Source organism: Lepeophtheirus salmonis, chromosome 1, assembly GCF_016086655.4.
Source record: "Lepeophtheirus salmonis chromosome 1, UVic_Lsal_1.4, whole genome shotgun sequence".
NCBI lineage: Eukaryota > Metazoa > Arthropoda > Copepoda > Siphonostomatoida > Caligidae > Lepeophtheirus > Lepeophtheirus salmonis.
The window spans coordinates 12,313,780-12,326,796 of NC_052131.2; the positions used below are offsets into that span (position 1 = coordinate 12,313,780).

At 29.8% G+C, this 13,017-nt stretch overlaps 1 protein-coding gene across 1 annotated transcript in view; it reads left to right on the forward strand.

The window, feature by feature from the left end:
• The first annotated feature begins 4,264 nt into the window (after positions 1-4,264).
• The window catches only part of LOC121117007 (glutamate receptor ionotropic, NMDA 2B), a 42,413-nt gene continuing 33,660 nt past the window's right edge, over positions 4,265-13,017 (forward strand). The window contains exon 1 of the mRNA XM_040711335.2: positions 4,265-4,394. The gene's annotated coding sequence lies outside the window, so the exon portion shown is untranslated. The remainder of the gene's footprint in view (positions 4,395-13,017) is intronic.

Consider the following 13,017-nt stretch of genomic DNA (forward strand, 5'->3'; position numbering starts at 1 on the left):
ATCTCCTGAGAATATTCTAAGATGCATAATATTTGAGCTTTGTTTTTATAGTTTTCCTGAAACTAAATACTATATTTTTGTTCTCAATTGATATTGTATTATCAGCCAATCAGTTAAATAAATGCCATTGAACAAAACTATAAAATAATTTTGGAATAGTTGACTTAATAGATTAAAAGTGACTGTTCTCTTGTATAATAAAGACTAAAATAAAATAAAATTTTAAATAAACAGAATTTTCTTAAAATAGTATATCTTCTTAGATTCATGTTCTTTTATGAATCCATATAGGTATATTTAGATTGTCTAGAAATAAGCTTACATGAGTTGGTACAGAACCCTGTCTGTCCTATGATCGCCTTGTCACAATAATAAAATACAGGACTCTAGGTTATGCTGACATGGAAGTAATATGGAGATGTCTTAACCTTACTTGGTGAAAGAGGCTCTTGAATAATAGCCACGCATGAGAATACGAATAAAGTATGGTTATAAAAAATACATGTGTCATATCTTTGTTACTATCATTTTTCAGAGCCTTGGTGAAATATTTAATATCTTGAAGTGCCTCAACGAATACTGGAACTAAATGATACTTTCTATTGACAGAGTACTTTCTTACTTACACACCAATGAACCAACGAACTATAATCCTCGCTTAGGAATTCCGTGTCATTTTTAGAAAAGATGTCTTCTGTGTTGGAAAACATCAATCAATTACTGGATCCTCCTGGTATCAATAAAATTTTCCCTCCAGAGATATAATTGACAAAAAATTTCGTCAGCCTGTTCCATTTTTCATAACAATAGGACATGCCAAATCAAAAAATACATATGATCTACAAGGGTGTGTGTGACTTTTTGTAGCCTGGACTAGTATAAATTGCTTGAGGACGCTGGTGTCTCTTCTATCTGATAATGATAATTTAGAGAGTTGTATTATTTTACTCCTTGTCGCCTTATTTACAAACTTATATAAGTCTAGAACAGTCATGTTCTCTACAAATATCTAAGAAAATCAAAGATTTCTTAAATTGAAGAAAAAGAAAAACGTTACCTGCAATTTTAGTGAAGGTACGACTAAAAAAGTTATATGATATTTCACAAAGAATATGTCCTCAAATTATTCATACTAACTTCTAAACAACTTGATTTCAAAATGGTTCCGATATAAACTTACAATCTCCTCCATATATACAAACAAAGAAAACCTTCCTTACTTCTTTTGTAAGATTTCAGTAGAAAACTTTTTTCATCCTCTCACGTATTTTCAAAAATTATAAAAATGGTTGATAATCTCATCTCACAAAGGTATAGAACGAAACATTGCCCAAATACTGACTCGTCGCTTCTACAATTGGAGAAAAAGTCGTATACAAAGTGGAGGCTACACTTGTTAAATTTCTTTGGTTTATCTACACCTGTAAATCTAAAGAACTCTACATTCCAATAGGACCGGAGTAGATAATTATGTGATTCATGAGCTTTATGGACTCAAAAAATTATATTTTTATTCTGTTGTTTAACAAAATAGGATAATCAAGACTTCTTTAACCCCTTGTTAGCAAATTTATATATTTTTTTATGAAATACAAAGCTTTTAGTATTTTACTTAAGAACAAATTATGTAATTTTTTTTTTTGCATTATCAATATTGTCTGTATTACATCTTTTTGCGTAAATAACTTAGCCTAACATTGTAACTGTAGCCTCATTTTTCATCCTATTTTCTCCAAGAAACATGCCAAAAAAAAATGTAAAAAAAAAAATCCCGCATTATTTTTTCTTGAGGTAACTACAGAAAACTCAATAGTTTCTTGCAATTCATGATTCATCAGTAATCGAGCTACATTATTATGTACATAGTCGTGCGAAATGGATGTACCACTAATCAACGTGAACAAACTTTTGTTCCCCTGAGTCTCAATAACGTGATAAATTATTTAAAGGCATTTATTATGGACACAATTGTAGATATATGAATTTCAACTCCATTGCTCTCAATGATCGCCTTCAAGTGGTCATGGCAGTTGGAACACACTCTGACAATGGAGTCCCTTCTCATGAGCTTCCACTCCTTCTCCACGAAGGACTTAAGTTCGGTGAAATTACTGTGGTGTGATCTGCAGCTCTTGGACACGACTTGCAAGCAGATACAGTAATCCAAAGGATCCAGACCGGGCTCTGGAGAGACCAGAAGTTATTGGGCCAAAACTCAATGTTCTCTTCCATCCAGGCTTGCACAACATTGGCCGTGTGGGCGGATGCCCCATCCTGCTGGAAGACGTAGGACGCCTTCCCCGACTTCTTTGTGATCTTGAGGACCTACGGGAGTACCTTGTTCTTTAAGAGCTCCAAGTAGTCGGTTTACGGTTTCCAGCAGGATGGAGCACCCACCCACCCGTCTTGAACACGTGGTGGTGGTCTTTGAAGTGTCGTCAAAGCAAACAAGCCCATTGTTCTGTTTGTTGAAGACGGGGTCCACAGTTAATGTTTTTTCATCCGAGAAGATCACATGGTTGTTTTGATGCTTCAGGTCGTTTAGGAGGCGTTTGGTCCACTCGAAACAGACATCTTGTTACTGTCGAGTAATTAATTTTCTTTCGACGTATCTCATGGACTTTCCCCCGGCGGCCTTGATCGCCTTGGACACGGTGGAGGTAACCACTGACTTATTTTTGGCAAATTTGGCCATGTACATATTGCACTTTGCCTCAAACGCCTTCTTGGCCACTTCTGTGGTCAGTTTGGTCGGCCTTCCATTACTGGGCTCGATTTTAAGGCTTTTCCCTATTTCATGAGCTCTCTGACACTGTAGACGGTGTGCGTCTCGATCCCAACAACCTTGACAATTTCAGGTGTCCTGTGGCAGACGCCAATCAAAGCAGCAATCTGATTTCTTTTTGCTTCCATTTTTGTTTAGAGAAATTATAGAGACGATTGCAATAGCTCATTTGAAAGCTTAAAAGGTCAGCTGTCGTGTGAAACATCAGAAATGTACAAATTACAATCGAAAAAATTATTCCATTTTGCACCTGGTACTTCTGAAGGCTTGAAAAAACAACAACCCATTATAGTAATAAAATAAAAAGACATTACAGAGCTGCAACCAAAAATAATTTTAAATTGACTTCAATTTATCAAAACAAAAAAGTACGAAATTTTTAAGCCAAGATTTTGGGGAAAAAAAAAAATCCATTGATTTCTTACTTTTTTTAATATTTTGGCACAAGGAATTCTATCAAATTTTATCAATCATTATACTAAAGCGGTGATTCCCAACCTTTATATCTCGGTGGAGTCCCTATGCATATTTTTTTTTTTTGAGGGAGCACTTAATTTGTTCAATTATTTGGATAAATGATTTTTTATTTTAGAATATATTTTTTTTTGAGATAAAACAATTCTTGTGGAATTTTTGATGACATTTATTTAGCAAATAAACTTTTTGATGACATTTAAAAAAAGACATTTCTTGATTATCTCTCACGGAGCCTTAGACAATGCACTGTCTAGCCTGTGTTTGCCACAGAGTTCCAGTTGGGAATTAATCCAATAAGAGTTAATATGATGTATTACTAAAGAAGGTACCCAGCATTGCCAGAGTTAAACTATATCACAAATTTTGCTAATTTTGTTACCACATTCATGGTATAGTCAATTTGGACTAAAAATCTTTTTTTAAGCATTTATAGCATCTTCCTTTGATTCATTCTTGGTTGGCCATTGAAATACTTCAGGGATACGGGATTTAAAAAAAAATAATAACTGTAGATATTTTTTTCTTTGATTTTAAACTTTCTATTCGACGTTTAAAACTATATGATTGATTGTATGAATTTAAAGTTGAATTATCAATGAATAATTATTTAAATTTAAACAATAACTTTAGTACTTAGTATTAAGATATTTTAACCATTTTTATAATCATATTTTTTAAAATTTATTAACAATATAAATTTGATTTACTATTTTTTTTTAATATGACCTTCTTAGTTTTTAATACTCGATTTACATTGTTGTTTTGAATACCAAAAAATCACACAGTTCTAAGATATACACTGCACACTTAAATTTGAGTTCTCGACGTACAAATAGATGTACAAACTTTGCTATGTCAATGTAGATAATAAGCAGAATATTATATACACATTTTCAGACAATTTCTGAAATAAATAAAAAAATTCTATTTTTTAGGTTTCAAATGAGCTGTAAGGAAAAATATTTCTCCATCATTTCTCTTCACTCTTAAAAAGAAAGACAGAGTTGAATAATATGTGGAGTTCGTATATTTTTCTTACTCATTTCTTAATACATCTCTCAAAGAGAAGCATGTTCAATTCTTTATATAGCAACAGTCTACAACACTACAACTCCATCAATGTTATTCACAGGTAAGATCACAACTTTTTTCCCGAATGATTTTAACCTAGCTAATGAATTACTAGGTTATAATATTAATATAAAACAATACCCTATTTAGTCTGATACCGTTCAAAAATATACTATTTTTGATGTAGGGGTGGGAAAAGTAGTGCTTTTAGATAAAAATTTGTCCATTTAGACAGAATTTAACTACCAACGACCTATTTTCTAAAAAAAAGAAATAAAAGAAAATGGATAACAAATGTATTTTGTTAATTTAAAATTGTGACAAAAAAAGATTAAATTTTGACAACGTACATTCATTTTTAACAAAAAATGTTGTTTTCAACAAATTAGAGGACAGTCTTTTATACAGGAGTTGTAACGGCCCATCACCCAGTCACAGGTTTGTCTCTCGAGACAAATTTTTGAAGATATTGGTTTAGTCTTTTCAAAAATTCCTCAAATCTTGGTCTTATTTCGATTTCGACCCTCGTTATCTTGATCTAGAACACAGTAACTAGATTAAAACTTTTATTTTCTAAGTTAGATTTACTTCTTGCAGGGTCTTGATCCCTCAATAAGTTTGCCTTGTCTGGATCTCGGATCAACAACAACAACACAATACTATAAACCAGGTTTCCTAGGTTGGTCAAACTCTGAAAAGCCATTTTAAGAGTTCTAAGAAGGCCTTTTATATCCGAGTCTATCAAATGATTAAAATAGTTAAGAGAGGGAAGATCAAGTATTATTTTTGAAGGATATTTCTTACATTGCTAGTTTGACGAATTTGCCTCATTATCTGTACACAGACAATTATCCGTGATATAGGTACATTTATATGTAGATCGATTTTTAGACTTATAAGTATGATTATTAAATATATATTGTTAATTGGACGTATTCAAATACAGCGTCAAAAAGTCTCAAACATTAGCTGATCTTTATAAGTTCCGACACAACATACAATATTAATTACATATTCATATATTGACTAGGGGTCGTATCTGGCCATTGATCCTAGTTATTGTTTGTTGCCAATAAGCAAATTTTTCTTCAAAAATACAAGTCGACAAAATAATATTTTCAAAATTCTTTTAAATTCCACTAGTATAGTAGTACAATTTGACAAGTTGATCATGAATCAATAATAATTTTTTGTATAAACTCTGGTTTTCCAGAATTTTTAATTTGAAACTTTTAAGTATTTTTACCCTTTTTATAGATTTGAGTCAACTTTTGATTATGAAAAAATCAATGATTAATATTTTTCTTCTTTTAACAAAATTTGATGGTGTTTTTGTTTATACTTGTATTGGATAAGTTATCATCCAAGAGAAAATGAAATTTAAAAAGTTAAAACAACAAGATATTTTAAAAGTTTTGTTTGTAAAGGGATAATGTCTTGTTTTCTTATGTTTTTACGCGAAAGGAACTTATTTGAAGCATAAATAATTGCAGTTTCATTGACTTAAACAGTATTTGGTTGTAGAAGGTATAATTCAGCTATAATATTATTTTTGATTTTATTTTAAGCATACATTGATTTAGGTTAAGTACTAATTTTTTTTGTAAATTGAAAATTCTTGAAAATTAGATTTTATACCGAAACGCTAGTTCCAGGTTTTTAATCAGTTCATTAAGTACTACTAAAATTGAATATGGAATTTTTTTATCTTTTTTTTGTGAAATATACTTATTTTTTTTAAAGGATACACTGAGCATCGCACACGCTCTTTGCTACATTATTGTTATTTCTTAGATGAATTAGTAAAGCAGTTAAAAAATTTAAGCAAAAGATCAAAAAGAGACATCAGCAGACAAACTGAAAAAACTTGGTTCATTAATATAGATGTAAATAAGTAAAATAAGCGTATTTTTAAGCATGCCAGAATACAGCTGTACAAGTTAAGATTAGGAGTTAATTTTTAAACTAAATATGTTTTATATTTGAAAATGTCATCTACAGGACTAGTCTTGTGAACAATGTGAGGGGAAAAGATACATATCAGTGACTACCCATGATTTCTTAAGGTTTTAAGTGTCGGTGAAAATGCAAATAGACAACTAAAACTTTGCTTTAATAATATAAATATGTACTATCATATTCTTCTACACACTTTCGTTGCTACTTAGTTATTCCTCCTTTGATCAACTTATCACACAGTTCTATGATATTAAGTGTATACTTTAAAACAAAGTCTTGACAAACCGACAACAAAATTTACTTTATTCAGAAAGATAATCAGTAACTTTTATTGATCTAAGATATGGTTTCTTAAACGATGCACTTAGGTGGAATACATAATAATCTGGGATACAACAAAATTTATGTACCTTTTACCTTAACAAAACTTTTTTGCATGGCTCACCCCATGGATTTGGTTATCTTATTATTGAGTTCCGGAATTTAATCAAGCACTGATCTATGAGTGATATTTGATAAACTGGATGACGTCCTTTGAATTCTGATACATTTCAACTTTTTTTTAAATGTATTATTTCAATAAGTGATCAGATTTTTTTGTTTTAAAGAATAATTAGTACGAGTTTGTAGATTGCTAGGGGTAAGATAATTCAATGAAGTCAGTGTTATTTGAATATTTTTTCTTGGATAATTTTGGATAGAAGTATTTAAACATTAATACACTTACAAGATTAGAACATAGATAAATATTGCTTAGACTATCCGTTAAGGAATCGTTGAACTCACTTTGAGAGCTATTAACATACCCAAATGCCACCACCATCTTTATTCCATCATCCCTGAATTTACTTTTCAGTCTACACTCTGGAAGTAATGCTTTTCATTTTAATAATCATTCTTCAAACATTCAAATATCTGTTTAATTTTTAAATTCTTTCTTTTATTGTGATGATATAATTATTCGTAGATATTTTAGGAGTTAGATATTGTTGATTGGTATATATATTTAGTTAGATATTGGTGTATGTGTAGTGTCAACATTAAAACAACCTTTAAAAAAATATATAACAATCTCAATTAAATTAGTAACTTCGTCAATACATACAGTTCAATATTTCATATACATGTTATCAAATTTGTGGAAGGAATTTAGATATTCAAGAATTTTAACTATAGTTTATAATCTTTATTTGATTTAAAATACTTTTATTTTTCTCATTTTTTTTTAATGCCGAAATAAATTTTAGTTAATTTAAGTTCAAATGAGTTCATAAGAATAATTTGTTGATAGAAATACACGATAATTCTTAGAAGAATACAAATTTAATCCATATTTGATTTTTAGAAAAATTATTGTAGCTTTTTTTTTGGAGTAAGGGGGAGGGACTTATGAAGTCTTAGAATTGTTCATAGAATAGTAGATACAAGTTGGTTATAGCAATTCAGTAATTTATCAGAAAAAAAAATCGTTAATACTTTTCCTTATAGTTGTCGTAGTTTTTTCTTTCATGTTATGTTTATTGTATTTTGTTCATTATTTGTTACCTGTCTAAGTAAAAAGTACCTATAGAATCACAAATAAATATATTTTTGTTAAATTAATGGTTTTATTTTCCATACATTGAAAAGACATGATATTTTCTATTATTATTTACCGATTACACTTGTATTTGTATTTCTACTTATCCTATCGGTTTTGTAAGTTGATACAAGAAATTGATATAATAAATAAAATATTTTATTATAAAATTTGTACTATAACATGAAAACTGTTTCAAACTTTAGAAGAAGAAAAGGCTCACTGCTACCTGCTAAGTAATATGCCACAAACTGAATTTTGTATTCAGTAGTTTTGTTTTCCCCCTACTCTATGTGTAATTACAGTTGCATAAAATATGACCTACAATGACAAGGTAACCCTTACAATTTACAGAATGTTCCGGAGATGAGCATTTTAACTATCATGACGTTATATTAGGAATGAAAAAGAACAACACAAATGCAACTCTGTATCTAGTAAGGAGGTATTATGTAGACAGGAATTTCTCCAATGTTATATAAAGACTTACACTTATAACATTTTTAAATATCTTTGTGCTGTTCTCTACCATTCATGAGCTCAATCCCTTTATATTCAGATGCTGTCTCCTCAAGACTAAAATAATAATAATAACCTTAGTTGTAAGAAAGAATGCAGACTGTGTGAAGATACAACCGAGACTTCAATTCCTTTATGGGCAAAGTATGATGCCCTGGAGAGTATAAGGAAGGAATTTGGAACACTCGGGCTAATTTTTTTTAATTCTTCATTGAAACCTTTAAGAAGACTGGCTATTTTAATGACGTTTTTTAAATCGGTGTTGTTATTTTTAATGACTGTTTTAGGGCCTCAGTTTTATAAATTATTGTACAAACAAATGATATTTTAGTTTATAAAATTATATCCAGTTTTAGGTGTATATGTTACACGGATTACTACAATGGATATAGGTTTCCTTGGCTTTTGGTGGCTATCATGTCTACGTACTCTTAAGGCGTGTATTATAAAAAGCACTATAATAAATCTTTAGGGTTGCTCTCTACTATTCAATCTTTTTGTATAGACGAGCGATTTTTGTAATTGAAAACTGAAAAGTGTTTTGTGTTTTATTAGTCATGATTCTTTCATTCCCGAGGAGATCACATATAATGATAAAGTATGCTGAAGAAAGACGAAGTGTAACTTTTATGATTTGTGGGGGGAGTGCAAGTCCATTTTTACCACGGAGTAGAATTGAAAATTGACATTGGAGTATTTCCTGTCTATACATTTACTAGATAAGATTAGTGTTTATTTTCTTCCTTGCCTTCTCATAGCTGCGTGCAACAAATGAAGTTAATCAAATAAAACAACATAACAGTTAAACTGCTTTATTTTTAAACCTTCTTTAAATTATTAGGATTACTAAGTACATTTTCGATATTTTGTTTTTTACATACAGGGAGGTCATACTTTTTACAACTATATTTATAACTTCCCTTATTTACTACACAATTATTAGACGTATGAAAGGAATCGATTCTAATATAGCATTTATAAAAAAAAATGAAAAAGTTACTAAATATATATTAGTACGATGTTAACTGAGTTGAAAGAATTAATATAACATTCTTCTACTAACTTTGTTTTCACTTAACAAAAATTGGGGAATTAAGTTTAAAAACTCAATTTAACTTAGTTTATTACCTTTCCAACATCAAAAAGTTGTCATATAGGAACACAACTTTTCATAAAATGCTTGTATTTTAGACAGAGACAAATAAAATTAGAGTAATTTAAATGGAATAATTTTTAACTGATAAAGTTCAATTTTTAAATTATCAGGAAGACCGGGTATAGATACTTTTGGTTCAATTACTCGGAGGTGGTTTGATTTAGACATGTTAAACTTTATCAAGGCATACCTACATTTTTTTAAATTTATTTAAAGTTATCATAATTATTCTTAAGGTATAAATAACCAGGCAAATGGTACTCACACTCTCACTAGGTTGCATGTGTAGGAGTGATTATGGGCGAGGGTTATAAAAAAAGACCATTACATCGTTTGTTTTTTTATCATTCTAATTTTTTTCGCATAACATTCTGTCAAAAATTATACAGAATTAAATTTTGATTCTACTTGGAGATCTTGGTATTTTCTCGAGTGGAACTCTATTTAATAAGTTTAAAACAGCTAAAAACAACCTTTGCTGCGAAGCGTAAATATATAGAATAAAAAAGAAGAAATGTCAATAACTGTTGCAATTGTGCAAACCGCTTCAATATCTCAAATATATCCTCAACGAGTAAGTTTAAGCCTTGATAAATTGTGTAAACTGATAGCAAAATAATCAATAATGCACATGCTATAAACCAAACTGATGATTGTAATATTACAAGGCCCATTAATCAACACAATCGGTTTATGTATGCATACTTATTTATTCTACATTATATCAGAGAACAATTGATAATATGTGGGTTGCGTCAACAAAAAAGTACTCTTGAACCTAAATCAAGAAGGGAGAAAATCCCAGTATATTTTTTACTTGATACACATACATTTGTATATCTGATATTTCGTCAAAGAATACAAATGAAGTGCAAACAATATTTTCATATAATAATTTTTTTAAGGCCACATATCTAATCCTGCTGTGAGGCATCTCAGCTAATTATCAATAATAAAAACTGTTACATAAAAATTATGGCATTAAATAAATATTGTGCCTTCAAAAAAACATTTTTACGAAAAAAAATCACAGTTTATTCAATACCGTTAAGAAAAGGAGACAAAAATTTTTTCTTTTTTTTATACGATAATTTGCTTTATTCCACAACCAGTACACTGCATTGCTCGGAGGTATGAATAGACGAGAAACAGACAAACCTTGCTTCAATGATATAGATATGTACTCCTCTTTTTTTTTCTTTTTTTAGTATGAATTCATTCATGCATTCCTTGCTATATAGTTATTTCTTAGATTGAATACTTACACATTTTTAAGATTTTCGGACGGACACTAAAAAATGAAACGCCCGCAAATAGACTTTGGTTTATTATTAACTTAGCCGGTAATAATCGGCATTATCCATACATTGACGAAAAATAAACTTTGCATTAATAAAAATAAAGATAACTCCCCCAGAAATATTCAGTCTTACTCTCTGTTTTTCATGATCACCTTCAGATGTAGTTACTCAATACTTAGATATTCTCTGCTCAAGAATGAAATAAAACTAAATACAGCTTCATAAAATAAAAACATTGGAAAGGTTGACAAAAATCCTATTTATACAACTCGCGTTGTAAAGAATGCCTAGTATTTACAACGCTAAATATATATACTCGTATTTATTTTTAATTTTTAATATGACGTGATGAGCCGGAAAGTCCTCTAGTCTCTTGAGCACTTTTTGGCTGAGCTTTATCTACAGGGTGAGGACTCAACTAGCTCCTGTTCAGAACAGCGTCTACTGTGAAGATCTTCTTGTCTGAGATCGACTTGTACTCGGGGGATATCACACATCCTCTGCCGTTTTGCTTGTTGCTCAGACATTTGTGACTGCAAAAAAAAACAACATCAAATTGTAGCTTTTTGTAAGTTCTTTCAAATGACACCAAGTACAAAATTGTTATACTTTTAGAACTGAGGCTAGACAACCTCGAAGAAGATTATAATTTTGGAGTCCTCACCCTGTACACACAGACGCTCGTTGTTAAATCTCATCTGAACTTACATTTATATATGTATGTATTTTCCCTTTCTTTTCTTTTTTAATATGACGTGATGAGCGACAGCTACACATTCTTGTTGTTAAAAAAAAGTGATTTTTAGAAAAACTTTGCCTTATTAATATAGATTGTAATGTACATTTTCACTGTTGTCTTTTTATATTTGAGAATAAGGGACTGTTAAAACTGTTTCAAGCCTCTCCTATTATAAATAATTTAAAAAATTGGTGAACAGGCAGTAGCTTTGACTTGATTCGTTATACACGGATACTTTTGGACAAAAAGGTTATTAAAATCCTCTTGAAGTAAAATCCATTGTCTGTTGTATAATAACGCAATATACAATCTGACCCACGAGCTAATACTCAAGTTACACATCACTTGAATAGATGTAATCCTTTTTATAAAAGTACTAGACCTCATAAATGCCACATCTCATACTTTTGCAAAAACACATATTATATTCGCAATACGGAACTTTTGTGACGATAATAAAGCTCATAAATCATTTACCTGACACATAGTTAATGCATATGCTGTTTGAGTTAATTTTTAGTCCTCATTTCCTTTTTTTGAACATCAAACATGCTTTATATGATACATGTATATATGCCAATATGATAAAAAAAGAAAAAAACAAAAAAATACTGTGAAAATATAATAATCCTGTGGTGGTTGGTAATAAAATGATATCATTCAGAACATAATGGTTCTTTGTTGTGCATTATTTATTAATGACGTACGAGGTTAGCTAAAATGAGAAATACTCATTTTTTAGTTTCGATTTCAATCCTAAATATTTTTTTTTATTATGTTGGGTACACAACATTTGTGTGGTTAATTTGTTTATAAATGGTTGGACGTATTTAAAAAAAAACATCAGTTAAGGGGTAATTTATTTAATAACTTTTGAAGGGTTTCTTATTCTTAAAATTTTAGTATTTTATAAATACAAACTAAATTTATCAGCAAAAAAGGCATTCATTTTTCTCAAAAATGGTTTCTTAATTATCCATAACAGGATACTAAATTATTAGATATGACATACAAATCTAATAATAAAAAAAGAATATCCATTCTTTTTTAATATTAAAAAGTAGAAGATAATGGGAAAAGATTCCAATTGAATTAATATCGAAACCTACTGCCTACATATATATTTTATAGAAGGGGGAGAACAGGTGCAGTTGTAACACTTTTTGCTTTTGCTTAAACCCTCAAAAATTAAATGGAACTTAGCTACTAAGCTATTTTAAATAGTTTACTTTAAAAAAAATAAATGAAAGAGTCTCCTTTTCAATAACGGGAAACTTGTGTCCCATAATTTGATTCCAACGTCATTCTATCATTTTTCATGATATTTAATATATTATTAATGTATTAGAAACAATAATAGTAGATCTGCAAAAATTTAGAAAAATATTTTATCGTAGGGCTTTATGTTCGTGCTATAAGTCTTCCAGATAT